A 17,632-nucleotide genomic window follows, 5' to 3' on the forward strand; every position below is an offset into this window, starting at 1 on the left:
AGGAGTGATACACACAAGTTTGAGACTGTCATCTCTGCAGAGCCTCAGCATGTGCTGTCTGTATGAGCATGGGGATCCAGCAATCTTAATCAAAGGTCAAACAAAATCCTAAACTCCTGCTTTGAACTGCATAGTTGATCTCCTTCAGTGACTCAATAAAACCATTTCCTCTCCAAAATCTTCCAAGGTTTCTGTTGTCTATTGAATAACTTTCAGACCAAACTTGAAAAACATTTCAAAAGCTTTCTTATTCAGGCACTTTACTCATCAAACTGAGAGAAACACAATACTGATAAATCCATCTTTCCAACAGCCCATTTTTTTGAAGTATCCCAAAACTTTGAAACAAAAAAAAACCAATGGAAGTCTCCCAAAGAAGGTGGCACTCTTGAGTGGCACTCATGATAAAGGAAAAGAGTTAAAGATTTCCTGAAATGTACTGGGATTTTGTTTCTAATCTCAAGCAAAAGGTACTCCTAACATGATGAATGACAGGAAAGAATTCTAATAGGGAGAGAAATAACAATTTATTGCAGAAGAGAAATGATTTAGGAGCATGACAGGGAGAAAAAATATGATTTCAGAAAAGACATCCAAGGATGAGCTGTAGAAAGGTGCTCCTGCTTCCTGCTGGTCAGTGTTCTCATAAGCTGTTTACAGAGATAGGATGCAGATAAGGAAAGCGGCACGAAAGCTGGGGCAGTGACAAGATTAAAGTACAGCAAGAGCCACAAAGCCTTGCAGGAATACATTTCTGGAATAAAACTTAGTCACAATCCCCAGCATAACTCAAACAGGACATTTTTTGAGATTTGAAGTCTGATATGATTTTGAATGTGACTCAGTTGACTCAGAGATGCAAATATCAATTCAGAGCTGCAGTTTTCCTCAGGGGAATTTGGGTCAACAGTATCAAATGGATTATGCTCATTAAAACTAAAATGTAATGTAATTTAATGAGGAATCCAAGTATAAAAGCACCGTGCCAACACACGTCAACAATATTTATTCTACAGCCTTGGTATTCATGAGAATACAGCAGAGGATCTGTATCATTTGGATCTTAAAGAATGCCAAAATAAAACCTAATTAACATAAGTGGAATTATGATAGGAAGGAAAAAGTGTGATGTTGATCCCAGTTAAAAAAAAAAGCATGAGAGCATGAAAAAAATCTGGTTTGTCACGTAGCATTGCAGAGACCAGGTCCCAGAAAACTTTGCAAACCTTAATTACAGGGTCCACTTATAATGTATTTTGTGTGTGTCTGACTCCTTTGCAACCCAAATTTGCTTAGTCTTTAGTGATTAAAAAAAAAGAAAGAGTGGATTACCCTATTGTAGTTGTAAAATTAATTTGGACCTGGGAAAATATTACAGATTCTACAAAAGAGTATGTGTTGATTTTGGAAAGCGCATGGGATTGTAGTCTTGGAAGATGAAAAATAGAAGGTCACTGATGGTGGTAGGACTTGATTTAAAGTAGGGCAATAACAGAGCTGAGGAGTCTAAAGGCTACATGCAAGAACATTTCTTTTGGATTTTTTTTCTAGGAGTTCAACTATAGTCCTCTATATCCAGCAATATTGCCTTTTTTAGATGGTCCAAAGAATTTATAAGTAATATTAATATGATTCATACAGTGGCTATCAATAAATTCTCTAGAAGTATACCTAAATAACTTCACTGGATTATTGGTGTTTTTCCTCAATATTTATGATGTCTGCAAGGGGTTTAATGGTGACTGTATGGCCTTGGTAAGCTTGCTTATTGAGAGACCTTACAGAAACCTTTTGAACATTGAAAAACAGCAGTAACTTACATTGCAAACACAAGAATGAGTATTTCAAAGAGTTAAATTCACATGGAGCTTTCTTTTCACTATTTCCATGGTTTAAAGTAATACTGAGCAGACTGTGCTGGGGGATAATTTACTGGACCACATCCTGCTTGCACTGAAATAAATGACGCAAAAGTTACTGACGTAAGTAGGCTATGGAAAACTACCAGGTTAATGAGGAAGGCAAGAGAAGAAGTTTGAAAGAAACAGAAAGGATTTTCATATACAATCTATCTAAACATTACTTTTTACACAAAATATTCTACAAGATAAAAAATGATGGCAAAAATATTATTGAGTTCTCTGTGTAAACAACCTGAATTTTTTATTCAGACAGCACTCCAGTGAGGAGCCCAGGGGCTTAAAGTAATACTCCAAATTTTACATGATTTATAATGTCATTGGTTTTGTGATTTAAAGGATGTCATGAAAAAAACAATGGGATTTATAGATGAGAAAATGTTTTCTAACAAAATTTTCTGCCTATGCAGAAAGAATACTTTAAGTGACAGCAGTCATATAGTCCACCTGCTTTGTTGCTACCTAATTTAATTACAGCATGTGCATTTAATGCTGCACAGCTACTCATAGAACAGGCAGTATTTCGGGAATACACATTGCTTTAAAGATTTTTTGTCTCCCGTAAATTATGAAAAATTTGGAGACTTTAGAGGCATGACTAGCCAAATGACAAGGTTAATTATCATGGCTAAATGGTAATGTTATATTCAAGTCTGTTTGATACAGAAGGCATTTCCTGAATAGCTGCACTGTCTTGAGAAATGACAGTGGGACTGTAGAGCTAGTTGTTGGGATTCTAGGCTTGGTTTTTTTGGGTTGCTTTCCATTTTTGGTTAGTTATTTTTTTACATGGCAGTTCTATGATTTGGATTGCTCTAAAATCTCATTACCAATCAAAATGGAAGGAAGGTTATATATAATTTCCAAGGGAATTTGTGTTGAGTAACTCAAAGACTTGTGGGAGATACATGAATCTGTACCTGAATACTGGTAGGATGTTTACATGGTACAGTTGTATAATAAAATCCATTTTCCATTTTTACCTTAAAATTACAGCTAACATGTATTTTGCTGTACATAAATGTCATTATGGTTAGATAGAATCAACTACTGTTATAGTAATCAATGAAATGTAATCATACCTCTACTAGTCTCTTGAGAATGTATTATAGATTTTTAAAGGAAAAAAAAAAAGAAAAAAAATATGAAAAACTGATATACCCCTCTAGAGCTCCATTTTGATTTGAGCTAGTAATTCTGTTTTCAAACACTTGTGCTCATTAATATGAGTTCATTTTTGTATAGAGAGCATTAAATTCTTTTAGAAACTTTAAAACATACAAATACAAAAAGGAAGAATGATTTGTGGATTTTAGGGTCATGATGCACTTGGAAACTAGAGGAATCGAATGAGATTTTAGGAGGAGAAAAAGGAACCTGGAACATTTCCTTTGTTGTATTCCATATCCCTTTTAAAGTGCAAGAATTACAGTGTCATATATGGCAAATATATGGTATTTTAATAATGCATGGTTATGAAATTATAACCAAAATTTGGAAAACAGCTACAAAAGTACATAATTTGCTTTTTTTTGTTACAAGCATTGGAAAATTCTTTGAGTTATCAATTTTGGATAGAAGATTTTTGTAATACTGCATGCGTATTTACATGAAAAATATCATAAGGAAAAATATTTTGGTAGTGGATTTATCAAACAGCTATGAAGTATTTTCATTGCACTGGGCACATTTCTGTGATAGACTTTTTGATGTTATGATGACATATAATATGAAGAGTTAGTTTTGGGGTGAAACTTGACATATTGATTCACAATCACACAGAAGTTTTCTTGTTTTACTTTTTATACATTTTTAAATAAATTGTTCCTCCCTCCAAGTAACAAACAAAGTGGAAATCTAAAGTAAAACAGAATGATTTGTGCATTTTCAGTCCTCCCCAATCCATGCAAAATGAAATTTTTGTAGAAAAGAAGAGAATATTGAAGACTCCTGACCAGAGCTTGAATTTGTTAACCTGAGTTTTCCCAAAGCCTCACTGGAACAAGCATTGGTCCAACGCTGTGATTTTCAGAAGTTTAGTGAAGCCTGATGTTACTAAGGACCACAAGCAGCTCTTACACTACAATTTATGCACATTCTATTTAGTGCGCTCACCGCATGGCAGAGCGCTGATGCAATGAAAACATCAACAATTAATTTTCCCCTGATCCACACAAAACTATCTGTGGAAACCAAGCTTGCAGGCCTCTCTGGCATAGCCATCTACCCAGCTGGGTATCTGTGGGACACAGTGGCCAGAGGGTGGACAGCAGTGGGCAGGAAGGAAGGGCAGCCCGGCTGGCTGGCTGGGGCATGCATTGATTCACTGCATGATTCACTGCATGATTCACTGCATCCGCTGCTTGCTGACAGCAGCCTCTGCTGCCAGAGCTGCCATGGAGCCCCTGGGGGAAAGGAAAACTCCCCTTCCCTAGTGTAACCCTCCTGGGAGAACAGGGCTTGAAGTGCCTCACTTAACCCCTCAAAAGCAAGGGAATGAAAGGCTTCCTGTAAAACAAATTCCAATGCTACTGCCCCGCTGTGCTTAGCTTGTCTGGAGGTCTCAGAACAGTGGGTGATTTTACATACATTACTTCTGTGCTGCAGGACTGCATCTACTGCCATCAAAGCCCGGGTTAAGAACAGCAACACCATTAACAGCCCTGCCTTTCCTTTCTTGTGATTTGTTTCCATTAATGGCAATTTAACACAATTTGTTTATGATTCTCCAAAGATTCAGCATTCGAGCTTGGTCTAAATCAGCATGAAAGAGCAGATGCTTAGAATAACCACTTGAGACTGTAGAAACTGGGCTGGAAATCTCATTTAAATATGAATTGCTTTCATAATGGGCCTGATTCATCTTTGTCCTACACCTGGGCGGGGAACCATGCAGTTGCTGCATAGGAAATCTTACTGCTGCTGCATGCTCTGCCTTGTTAAGATTTCACATTTCCCTACAGCCTTCAAGAGCTTTTCACAATGCCTTCTTGGGGTGTTTTTGTAGCTTGGCAGGAGTTTTTAACCAGTTTTAACTTGGTGGCTTTGCAACTAGCTGGTCTCCTTTAAGGTCTTATTGCAGCAAAAAAATATTTTCTCTCACATCGTCACAGGCTATGTGTGTATAAAGGGATGATTTCAGATCTGCAGTTCTTTCATGTCTGGATGAACTAAAGGGCCTCACAACAGAAAATTCCCTTAGTCTCAGTTTAAGGAACAGGACAGAACAGTCTAAAAGAAGGAGGAAATTTTCCTATATATTAAAGTCACACTCCGGTTGAGTTTCAGAGAATGGACAAGGTTTGGAAGGGTTAATCTATTATCCAAACTGTTGCCCTCACCTCCTGTTGATATTTCCAGACATTATAAATGAACAGCATTTATTACCAGTAAGTGCCAGTGATGAAATTGTCATTTTGTTTAGCCACACAGAACATCCTGCCTTTTCAACACTTATGAACTATCAGAAAAGGGAAATCTATAATTTGTGATCACTCATAAGTGAAGAATGGGTTGTCGTGGGGTGTATATCATTAAAGGTACTAATGATTTAATATCATTAAAGGTACTTGACTGGAAACAAACCATTTACCCAGAGAGGTATCTGCAAGAATTTGAGAACAAAAAGGAACAAGGTGCTTAAATTAGTGAAACAGAAATAAAAGGGGGATTAAATAATTGAAGGAAGGAATAAATATTGACTGGTCCTGTCACAGTTTTTCCCCATCGCTTCCTCCCCTGCACCTCTGAGGAGCAGAGGTCCACAAGGAGTGTATCAACACCCTCGCATCACTCTTCCAGGAGAGACCTCATTGCTGTACTGACCCACAGAGATTCAGCAAGAAAACTTCAGAGCTGCAAGTGCAGAGCATCAGTTAACTAACCACAAATTAGTTATTTATTGTCTGACTGACAGCCTTTCCCTGACTGGGTCATGAGGGTAGGACCTGGGGGTGCTATGAAGATTTTCTACTGCAGACAAAACTCAGAGCTGGTCAGGCATGCCCTGCTTGTGGAGAGCAGGGTCCCAGGAGCCTGTCAGGGTGGTGGGTGTTGAGCACAGCCCAAGTGGCAGCTCAGGCACAAGGGACAAGGAGCTGCCACTCAGTCTTCAGGGTAGCAGACCACAACCTCCTTGTATCTGGAGTACTCCAGGATCCCCTTCTGTCTTTCTCCCAAAGAGAACATGGCATTAATTTGCCAGCTGAGAAGCTGGTCTGATGAGCTGTTAAAATGCAATGCTAAAGAAGGAGAGAGATTGTAGCAGAATAATGTCAGAGATGGTACAGTGGGAAAAAGCCCCAGAACACACTGAAGATGGACTGCTGGTGTTCCAAGGCTCGTTTTTGAGGTGAGAAGCTATGACTAGGTGAATTATTTGGAAAATTGATTAATAGATACTGAATAGGAGCGGATAAAAAATAATCCCCATTTCAGTTCCAGTCACATGCAGATCCTGGTTGGTTATGTTGTGAACTCAAGCAACACAATGCTCCCATCTGACAGGATGTGAATAAGTGAGATGTCACTAAAATCTAAACATTTTGGTCCCACGCAAGAGATTAGACAGAAAGAAAGCAGTTTAGGAAACAGTCTGATTAAGGGGAAATAAAAACTTCCAGGCAACACCGTCCTAAATTTCAAAACAAAAAAAGTATATTTTTTCAGAAAACACAGACAGGAAATGCATCAGCACTTTACAATTTGTATATGAAATCCAGAGTGGGGCCATCATGGTATGGGTGAGCAAGATGTGAAGAAGGTGTAGCTGAGAGAAAACACAGCTTGACTGAGTCAGTGGAACATTGAGCTTTATCTAATGAGCTTTATCAAATTTGCTACAAACACACAGGAAAGGCTGTGAGAAGAAATGTTGCTGTTCTATGCCAGGGTATGGGCTTATCATCCTTAAGTCACTCAGGACTACATCCTGGGGCCTGGAATGTCACATGGCAACAGCAGCACTGTGTTCCCACTGGGCCAGGCAGCTGGGGCTGGAAGCACACAAAAGCACCTGTGTGTGCTGCTCTGGGAGCCTCTGCCAAGCACAAAGGGCAGTATCAAATATTTAATGTCAGTGACAGTGAGCTGTGTGAGCTCATTGCACGGGTGGCACACAGAGATGGACACAAATGAGCAAATACAAGGGGCTCTGCAATAATTCATATATAACTGCTCAGGCACAGAGCTAGATGGTAAAGGCAGTTTTAACTGGAGTTGATGGGATCAATTTGTTTGGGGTGGTTCATATTATACATTTGGGAACTAGAAATTAAGACCAGGCTGCTGAGTTCCTCCCTGGAGTGGGCAGACAGGGGTGTTTGAAATAAAGGACAAGCTCAGGTTCATATCTAATTCTGAAGCAGGCTTTCCCCTAGCTGACTTGCTCCATTGCTCCTTGTGGCAGGCTCAGAAATACCAGGACTGTTTCTGCATTTCTTTGCAAGTGAATATGTTCATGTTTGGTTTAAGTGTGTGAAAAGCCTATTTCTATAAAAGTCTGACCTCAAACTCACAAATGCCCAAGGAGTGACTCCCATTAACCTACACCATTGCTATTACAGGAGCAAAGGGGCAAAACCTGCCAAGAGCAGAAGTCAAGAATCAAGACCACATTGCTCTTCCTTTCCTCACCCACACTGATTTAATTACAAAACCCAACCTCAACATCCTGGCAGACACCCCGTGTCAGGCTTGCTACTTCAGGATTAGACATAGTGTAATTGAGACACAGTGCAGCTGAATGGGGATATACTGCATTTGAACTGCTGGCAGTGTGCAGGTATCAGTTTTTTCTGAATGCTACCAGCAGAAATGTTTTAGAAACATCACTGTTATTAAATTACAAAGTTTCCCATTTAGCTTTCATTTTTAATGCTAACGTGCTTGTTTTCACTGAAAAACATCCTTTAACTGAAAAGTAAAACAGGACATGCACAGTCAGAATACTTTTGCTTAAAGGAAAGTAAGAAGCACAGCAGTCCCCTACTGAAAGGGATTTGCCAGTAGATAACCATGCCCCCTCCTGCAGAACTGAATGGCAGCTCAAGTAGAAGTTCTGTTGCAGCACTGCAAATACAACTGCATAAAAAAACCCCAAAACCAAAGAAAACCAGAAACAAAACCAAACCCAAACGAAACTACAGCCAGACAATACTGGAATTCTAATTGCTTGCAGATTTCCCATTGCATTTTCCATAATTCTGGTATAGAATCAGCACCATCCATGAGAGTAGATACATCAGAATGTGAGAGTGAAGTCTTGATTACATTAACTCTTTCTTCAGAGTATTTATTTATTCTCTGTACAGATATCTGTCCAATACTCCAATAGCCACTGTATAACAGTATTAAGGAAAATAAGACTCAAAATTGCTCAATTACCAACGTGCCTGGTTCTTGTTATTTTCAACACTAATTTCTCAAAACTCTGCTTGCAGAACTTTCTGAAACATAAACTCAGTATGACAGAATTTTTTGCATATTACATCAGAACCATAAACACTCTTGTAGAAGACATAATTCTCCAGTAGCTGCGAAGAGGTCATACATTACCATGCATCAAGTCTTGTGATCTATCTGATCTGCATGCATCAGATGTTAAATGCATCTAAAGAAACACAGTATAACCACATCAGGATCACTCTGTTAACATCTAAATCCCAAAAGCCACTAGATGGATGTCTCCCACAGACAGTTCCAGAGGGAACTTGGAGGCAGTGATCTGTCTGGCTTCCTCAACAATGACCCATAAAAACAGCAGGTGAAAGACAAAGCAAGAGGTCAGGGTGAACATGAATTCCTACATCTCACATTTTCAAACTACCTTCCTTGTCCATGGGAGATAAACTCTGTCCATTTACATTCCCCATTTTACCAGCAGTTTTGGAAGAGTAAAGAGGAACTGAATTTTACTTAGAAGGATTTTGCTAAATCCTAAGTTTAGAACTATAGCATTAAGACTTTCTTTGGGCAACAAGGACAGCTAGACACGTGGAAAGGACAACTGGGGTCCTCAGTGTTCAGCTTTTGAATCTGCTGCTTAAAAACAGGTAGTACGTTATGAAGCCCACGTATCATTGTGCTACATCTTTTTCAAAGGACAAATTTATTGCAAATAACTTCCTGAAACATATCTGAAACAGCATTAAGAACATTTCTTGCTTTTGAGATGTGTACTATGTTCCATTTTGGAAAAGTAGAGTAGAATAAAAAAATGTGGTAATATTTCATTGAGAGAAGTAGTAACTCAAATAACATGGAAGGCCATAAAACAGTGACTACAGAAGCTTTTTTTTTTCCATTGTGGAACAGTGTTCATTGATTTCTGAAACCACAGGCTAATTATGCTCTGAGTGGATGAAGTACCTGAAGGAGTCTGGTCTGGGCATCAGAGACACAGAGATCATTGTTTACTTTTGTCAAACCCGACTTACAGCACTAAAGCCAGAAGTATCTTGATAAAATTTGATTGCCACTCTTCAGGAGGTTAGGTGAGGTGACCTAATCTTGCTCTATAAAACACTTGGACCTATATTGCTCTCAGCTAATATTTGGGTTAGGAGATTAGAAGAAGATACTACAACAGTGAATAGTGGTTTTATTTCTTTTATTTTTTAAGTCAAAAATTGCATGTGAAATATTCATCTTCTGCAGTGCCCCACATAGTTTTCAAGTGGCTTGATGACTGTCCTTTTTATATTAGTCCTATTTGTGAGCTATCCCATTTAAATGTTTTGGAATTTAATAGCTTCACTTCTGGATAATAGACTAAATCATAAAAGGAAATAATTCCAATCTATAACTGAGAAAGGCCATTAATTGCTGGAATACATCCAGTCTCCAAACCTGAAGATATCAAATATGGTCTGGCAAGGAGGAGACAATTAGGCTGAGGAATTCTACCCAGAGGGAAAACATGCCAGCATTATTTAGCTGGACTAATGACTACAACAATAACCACTGAAGTATTTCCAGCTACTGTCAATGCTGCAAGTATTTAACTCCATGGTCGAAACATCTTAACTACTGACAGTGATATTCTCAGAGACTGACCCAGTGGATGATTTCGAGAAAAGAAAAATCACTATAAAATCATACAGGTTTTGGTGTTGTCTACTCCCTACATCCTCCCCCTTCCTTTTTTTTTTTTTTTTTTTTTTTCCTTCTGATGTGAATTTAAGCTAAAGGTAATGATAGAAGTGGAACAGGAGGTTATAAAACTTAGCAGGAGTTAGTTCTGTAGTACTGCTTGGCTCAGTTAAAAGGTTGCAGGTATTTGGATGATTATAACAGTTTTCCCATATGACAGCCAAATATCACCTTAGTGGAATTTGCTACTTTGAAAAGCATCTAGCTCTCCTCCTTTCTGTAGCAACCTCTTCCAAAAACCAGACTGGCCTTAAGACCAAATTTCCTCTTTAATCTCTCCCTCCTGAAACCTACTTTGAAGTGATGGAACTCATGGTCTCCTCATGCCAAATAGTCTGAGTAGCTCTTTCTGGACTTTTTTCTAAGGCATAAAATCTGGAAAATTTTTAGTTTCATGTCAAACAGCAGAATGAGTTAACTTACTCAGATCTCTTAATGAATTTTGAGTGTGAGGGGAGTACATGGCATCCTAAATCAATCTGAAGAGACTTTTCCCTTGCTGACTACACTAACAACTCTACTCTTCATTAGTTAATGCATCCTAGGTTGAAATATTCTGTTTATTCATAATCACTGTTGTCTACATAAATTTGTAATTTTCTAGTGAAGGTTTTTATTCTCAGAAACAGAGGCTAAGGACTTGATTATCCCAATGATACAAAACACTTAGTAGGCAAAAACCAAAATTCCATTAAAAGCATATCCAATTTTGGACAGAAGTAATACTTATACCATGGAATAAAGCTGAAATGTGGCACAGGTCAGAGATGAAAGCACTTTTAAGTTTGTCTACTATATACAACCTGCCACATAAAGTGTTATAATGTGCATTTTATGCCTGGGAGGACTAACAGGGAGGGTGTGGACATGCTGTAAAAATGCTGTGTATCTTTTGGCAAGGGGAGACAGGCTGAGTGTCACACTGGGGGGCTGCCTGAGCTCAGAGGTGTGTCCTACCACAGGCAGTGGTGCTGCTCTCTGGCCAGGTTAATTTGCCCTTTAAATCCAGTCTCTGTTAGCCTGGCCATGGCAGCACAGCCACAGCCCTGCTCGCTGTGCCTGACCTGGTTTATCCAGCACTGCACTCCCTCAGCCCAGCACTCTTGGAGAAAAAGTCCCAGTACAAAGCACAGAGAAAACACTGCTGCCACTGGATAAACTGAGGGGTATAATTTACATACTAAGATGACAGAACAGGAGGATTGTCACAAGGTACTGAATAAATGCACAGACAGATTAAAATAAACAGATTTTCACAGACTGCCATACTGAGGTTCCATCTGAGAGGGAGGCACTGCAGAAACTTCCACCAGTATTGTTGTCTGAGTGTTACTCAGCTTCAAAGTTCTCAGTTGGAAATGCTACAAACTTGCTTCCCAAGAAAATCACTCAAAAATGTAAAAAGAACCTTCCCTTCATATATTGAAATAAACCCCTCAAAGTGCCTAAACCCAAGTTCAAGCAAAAATAATCAAGATAAATATTACGATTACTGAATCAACTGAACTCGTAGAAGCATTGGGTAGATTTCTGCAGCATGTTAATTATCCCTGAAAATTGGGCCATCTAATTGGAAATGTGGTGAAGTGCTGCAAGCTTCAGTAAAGATGGTTATTTGTTTTCAATCTAGGAAAACTTTTATATCATGTATCAAATGTTTTATTCATCAAAAGAAGTCATTGCCTTTTGTCCTCTTCATCTGCCTGTGAATGCATCAATACAGACAGTTCTATAGGATAGCCTCAATTTTGCTCCAGAAGTCCTAACACAATCAACATGCTGAAAATCCCAGTTCCAGTTTGTTGGGAAATGCTCTCTGTGCTTGAGATTGTTGCAAATTTTACATTATTCTAAGGATTAAACATTTCACTTAGAGTAGGTTTACACCTCAAATCTAAATTCAGACTATGGACACAAAAAGTAGTGTTTAAAAAGACACTTATTTTCAAATCGTCAAGCTGTTATGTAAGAAAATAATATATTAGAGCTCAAATTCTTACACCAGCTGCTTTGGCTCTAGATCAGGCACTGTAAAGTTAACCTCCAGGACGTCTCCAGAGACTCACTGAAAGATCTGGGATACAGAACAGCTGGAGCCAGGGAAAAGGGCATGTTGGGGATGGGACAGCATGCCATGCTTTGGGAAGGCTGATATTTTACAGAGGGATGACTGTTGCTCAGAGGAGTGTTTAACCAGTCCTAAAATCTACATAAGGATTTGAGTAAAGAAAGGGCATGCCTTTCCTCCAAGGTGGTGACATCCATGTTACAGCTGCTAGAGACAACTGGCAGAGTCACCCTGTGACTTAGGGCTCAGGCAAGAAGGAAAAATTGTTTTCTAAGCAGGCTCCACTTTTAGACCATTAAACTGCAAGATAATGATGGGTTTTTTGAGGAGCAACAAATTCTTTAGAACTTCATTTGGTGCCTGTTCTAGCCAAAGGCTGCTGTGTTGTGATATTTTATGTTTAAACATATCCTCCTCTGACAAGCCACCAAAGTCTTTAAAGTCTTCCCATCTTTATTGCAGACAGTACTTTGATCTCAATGCCAGAAAAGGTCAACACAAGAACTTCAGAATTAGACTTGTTTACATCCAACATAAAATACAAATAAATGAATGTGGCAAGGACATCTCAGGCAGATTAAATAAGGCCACATTTTCCTAGTTCCACTCAAATTGTTTTTGTTTTTGCCAACCATTGTGCAAGCAATATCATCATCAAATCCAATGAAATTCACTTATTGAGGCACTTTCCCCCTCAAAATGTTTCATCAATCATAGCCCAGAAGGGCTCTGTCATAGGATAATTGCAACTTGGCATACCAACAAAGAGCATCCCAACATCCTCAGCTTCCTTATCTATACAATAGGCAGGGATGACAGCCATTTTATTAGCTGGGATATTGTTACCCCCATCAGATAAAATAGCATGTTTTGTTGCTTTGATGTTTTCCATCAGTAGAGCAGAGCTGTCGTTTCCAACTGCATGTTTAGAGAATGGCTGTGGTAGCAGCTTGTGCTCCCTCACAACACCCCTGCCCACAAACATCTCACAGAGTGAGTCAAGGGATGTACTAATTGCACTTTATCAGAAAGGAATGGGAAGACCAAACAGAGCTTCTGCCACAGTAATTTCTAGCCAAGACATAATTGTGAAGTAATTTCTTGTCTAAATACTTTTCTTTGAGGGAGAAAAAAATCACCAGAGAGCAAATTCCCTCCAAAAGCAGCCAGCTGAGAAGCCACACAAAAAGGATTTCAGCCATTCCTGTTCCACTGTCTCCACATACAGTACTATTAATCCACAGAATATTTAGTGAATTAAAAAAAACCCAAAACATTTGGGGTAACTACTTACATGTAACAATTTTCCACGATAACAAAAATTATAGCACTCAGAAATATGTATCTTGCTTCCACATGCTTGGTTAGATCACGCAGACTTTGAAGGATAACAAAAAATCTGTCATGCAGAGCAATATGCAAACCCATTTAATTTTCTATTTAAATTCTTCCTGACAGAGTGGACTTTTCTTGAATTTCAAAATAGGAAGTCTGTTAACCAAACTCTGAAGGTGGAAAAGTCTGCTTGTCGACACCAGGTTTATCTCGCTGCACCATCACTTGGGCAATAATTATATGAAGTGCTGTAGACAATAATTCAACATTTGCCTACTGCTACTGAAGACTTCCCATCTATACTAAGCACAGGAAAGTGCTCTGGACTGTCCAGTGGACTGCATGACAAATACTGTCCACTGGCTTTTATGCCAGCAGGGCTACAGCACAGAGCTTTGTGATGAGGGGTGTTGGAATGATAGCAGGAGCAGCACAATTAAAAGTCATTAACCCAGCAGGAAATCTCATCTTTGGTGGCTACTCAGCAAGGGGTTGCCCCTGATAACAGTGAGCAAAGTAAGGAAGTGTAAACTGTTCTGACAAATACCAGCATCTCTGTTGACCTTCACAGTTGCACACATGCCATGTGCCTTGACAGTCTGGCATTTCCACTGATGCTCTATCCAACAGCCCTGACATAGTGACTCCTCTCTCTGCTATGCCTCCACCTCCCCAACCCCCAGCTCCTAAGTAATTCCCAAATGCAAAAGGTGTGTTACTTCCTTTACATAGCAGTCTCCTTTCCCAATTTTCCACCTCCATACATGCTCCTGAAGACATCTCTACAACCAGAGGTTGTGAGCTGGATGCACCCTTGATTATATGACCTTGAGAGACTCACAGATTTCATTTTCTTTTATTGACTGTCCTATAGACTGTGGGTGGAAGCTTGTGGAATCACTTAGCCTGCCTTTGTCTCAGTTCCCCATCTACCAAATCCTTTCATTTACCTTGTCTGTTTTGATTTAAACAAAATGAGCTCAAACCCTTAAAGGTCACATTTGCTTTGATAGCAATATGAACTCATTTGGTACCTTGATCTTGTTTGGGTAAGCTTAAACCACATAATGAATCTTAAGAAATGAAACAAACTGAAACTTCCTTTCAAACACTGCTCTCCAGAATGTTTTTACTTCAAGCAAAGGATGGTGCAAGATTAAGTTGCACAGTTAGAGAGGTACCTTATTACCCCATTAAAAAGCAGAGCTAAAAAGGAAATTCTGTCATGGATTCGAGTGGTTGGGAGGTTTAACCCTGAATACCCTTTTGGTATTACAGAGAAGTTACACGTTGCTCAGGCTTGTCTTTAAGCCCTGTACTGCTTTTTTCCTTGTTGAGCACTGGAGAGGATCTGGAGACACGGAGGCGAGGTCCTGTAGCTCAGTCAACAGATGCCCTCCTTGTAGCAGCCTTCTCAAGCAGACTAAAACCTGCTCTAAAGAAAAGTTCCTTCTCCTATGGAAAAAATGTTCTAACATAGAATCTAAGGTCAAAATTGCAGGCAAAAAGAAGGTTGTTATAGTCTATTCTGAGCAGAATTGCTTGTTATTTTTATGCATCAATGGGCACCTAAAGGCTAAAGTGCTCAGTCTTTAGAAATGCCCCCAGTATATGAAATGAATACTTCTACAACATTCAGTATTTTTTTTTACTTAAAGCTTTAGCTCCTGAAATCACATTAACGACTCCAATACCAAAAACTTCAACAAAACCCCCTAAAACCCAAGTATCAGCAGCTCCTAGCAACAGAAATTTTAATCTATTTTAAATGAAAGAAAGTAAAATATTTTCATGGTTCCACTTTCCTGGTTTGCAGGATAATGCATACATGAGGTCTGATTCACAGATACTAACTTGGCAAAAAGGTTCTACAAATCCAGTGATCCTACTATTTATCTTATGAAATTCTTTGTTTTTTCAACTTCTCAGACACACCCTGGGCACAATACCTATCAAACTTCTTGGAAATTTATGAATATTGAGTTAAATAATTGTGCCTCCTTGTTTTGTTGATGCATTTCTGAAAATCTCTTTGCAAGAATGTGACAGATGATAAACTAACAACAAAGGAGACAGAGACCAGCAAATAATCAAAGCAAAATCAATGGCAGGGAATCACTCATTTCATTACCTGTACATATTTCTTCAAACAGCAGCTTCTGACACACTTCAGTCTTGCAGCTCTAACACCTGCTGACAGACTTAGCCCATATCTGTCTACCTGCTTCACTGAGAAAATAACTGTGTAAGGGTCCCACCTTGCCTTCTGCATTTAAAAACACGGAAGCACTTATCCTTCCTTCTTTTTTTCTTCCTTCTGCTCCTGCTGCTCTCTGCCATGCCTGCCTATACCCTGAAGCAGACTGTCAGTGGAAATCTCAGTGCTGCTTCCACTTCCTTCCCTTTTAATAGCTAGCCCTGAAAAGAGGTAGTAGATTGGCATCTGGAGCACTGGGGCCCAGGAAACTACTCAGCTGCAATTGAAACCTTGTGTGTGTCGGATGTGATGAGTTCTGAGAAAAAAAGTCAGAAACCTCCACAAATGAACTGCAACTGCCTGAATCACAGCATGGAGATAAAAGGGGCTCTTCAATGAACAGAGTGCTACTTGGCCATTTATCAAGGATTATTCAATTATCTAATAATGAAACCTTTAGTTAATGAAAAATTTTTTGAAAGGTGGAGGGAGAAAAAACAACAACAAGGACTTTGCTGAAGCAGATGTAAAACTGACACATCTGCCTCCCTCGACACAACCAAATTGGCTCTTTCAATATGTTTCATTTGTTCTCCTGCCAATTGCTGATCTCTCGTCAATTTACTTTCAGACTTGGAAGAAAATTAAATGGTTTGATGACATATTGGTATTTTATCTTTGAAATGCAAAATATGTATTTCAATGATCTTAGAAATGTTTCACTTCTTTGAAATGTTTGCAATTGTATGATGTTGGACTTGATCTCCATCTGGAACAAAAGAGTATAACTCCATCTAACTAAATGAATCTAGGCAGTTTATCACAGCTGGTGATCTTGTCCATAGTATTTTCATTGATTAACTATGAATGTATCATATACTTATTTAAAAATATGCAGTGTGAAAGGTGGCGACACCCTATATGCTTTAGGCATGCTTGAAAATACCTGTACTAGATGATTATCTAAAAATGCTTCCTAATAGCCTTAAATAGTCAAAATGAAATGACAGAACTGTCATCACAGCAAATCACATAGGGAAAGAAAAATGATGCCAACATTAACTGCATCAGCCACCTGCTCTATATAGGTTATTAAGATGATGGAAACAGTATGTTGGCTGTTCCATATATGCAGGCTAAAACCACCAGCAGCTCCAATGTTTCATAATACTAGCTGTAATTTACATGCCTATAATTTATACAGCATTTCTCAAAATGCTGGCTGGAAAAGACTGGCTACTGACTGAGGTACTCTGATTCCTTTCTCTGTAACTAGTTCCTTCTTCAGTCATAACTTGAAAAAATAATTTTGGCACCAAAAGCACTTTGACAAATGCTGTGTTGTGATTCTTGATATGGTCAGGACTGTCGTGACCCCATCAACAATAAGAGGGGCAGTCTTTATTTTGCCTCAATTCCACAGAAAACTCATTGCCAAAGGTTTGGGGTCCTATGAACACCTATGAGAGCTTGTGCTATATTAACACAGCTGCAGTCACTATTACTCAAACACAGGAAGAAGAAAAGGAGAAAGACATGGAGGTAATGGCAATATCCTCTTCATTAACAGTGTTTTAGCATGAAGGAGTTTAGAGGCAGACCTGAAAAACACACTTATCACCCAGCTGCAGGCAGTGCCTGAGCAGAACTTCAGCCCATCCTCCTTCAGGTGGCAAGAGCAGCTCAATCACCCTGAGCCCAGGAGTGCATCTCTCCAGCTGGGCAGGTAATGTCTCATGTGCCAGTCTTGATTTCATGTTCCTGCCCTAGGGATACCTAATATATTTTATCCAAGAATTGTTTAAAGTAAAATAATCTGTCATATAAATGAATGGAAAGAGGCTCATTTTAGGAGCCACTGCCATTATGACTGACCAATATAGATGGAAGTGCTCACATTTAGGCTTTCTTTACTCAAGGCAGTGGCTTTCTTCTCTTTATGCTAAGTTTACCCATCTGTAA

General features: G+C 39.0%; 1 protein-coding gene across 2 annotated transcripts in view; it reads right to left on the reverse strand.

Annotated features, from left to right (window-relative positions):
• The window catches only part of ADGRL4 (adhesion G protein-coupled receptor L4), a 72,218-nt gene that overhangs the window by 36,515 nt on the left and 18,071 nt on the right, over nt 1–17,632 (reverse strand). The gene's annotated exons all lie outside the window — the stretch shown is intronic.

The sequence above is a fragment of the Lonchura striata genome, chromosome 9 (genome assembly GCF_046129695.1).
Source record: "Lonchura striata isolate bLonStr1 chromosome 9, bLonStr1.mat, whole genome shotgun sequence".
NCBI lineage: Eukaryota > Metazoa > Chordata > Aves > Passeriformes > Estrildidae > Lonchura > Lonchura striata.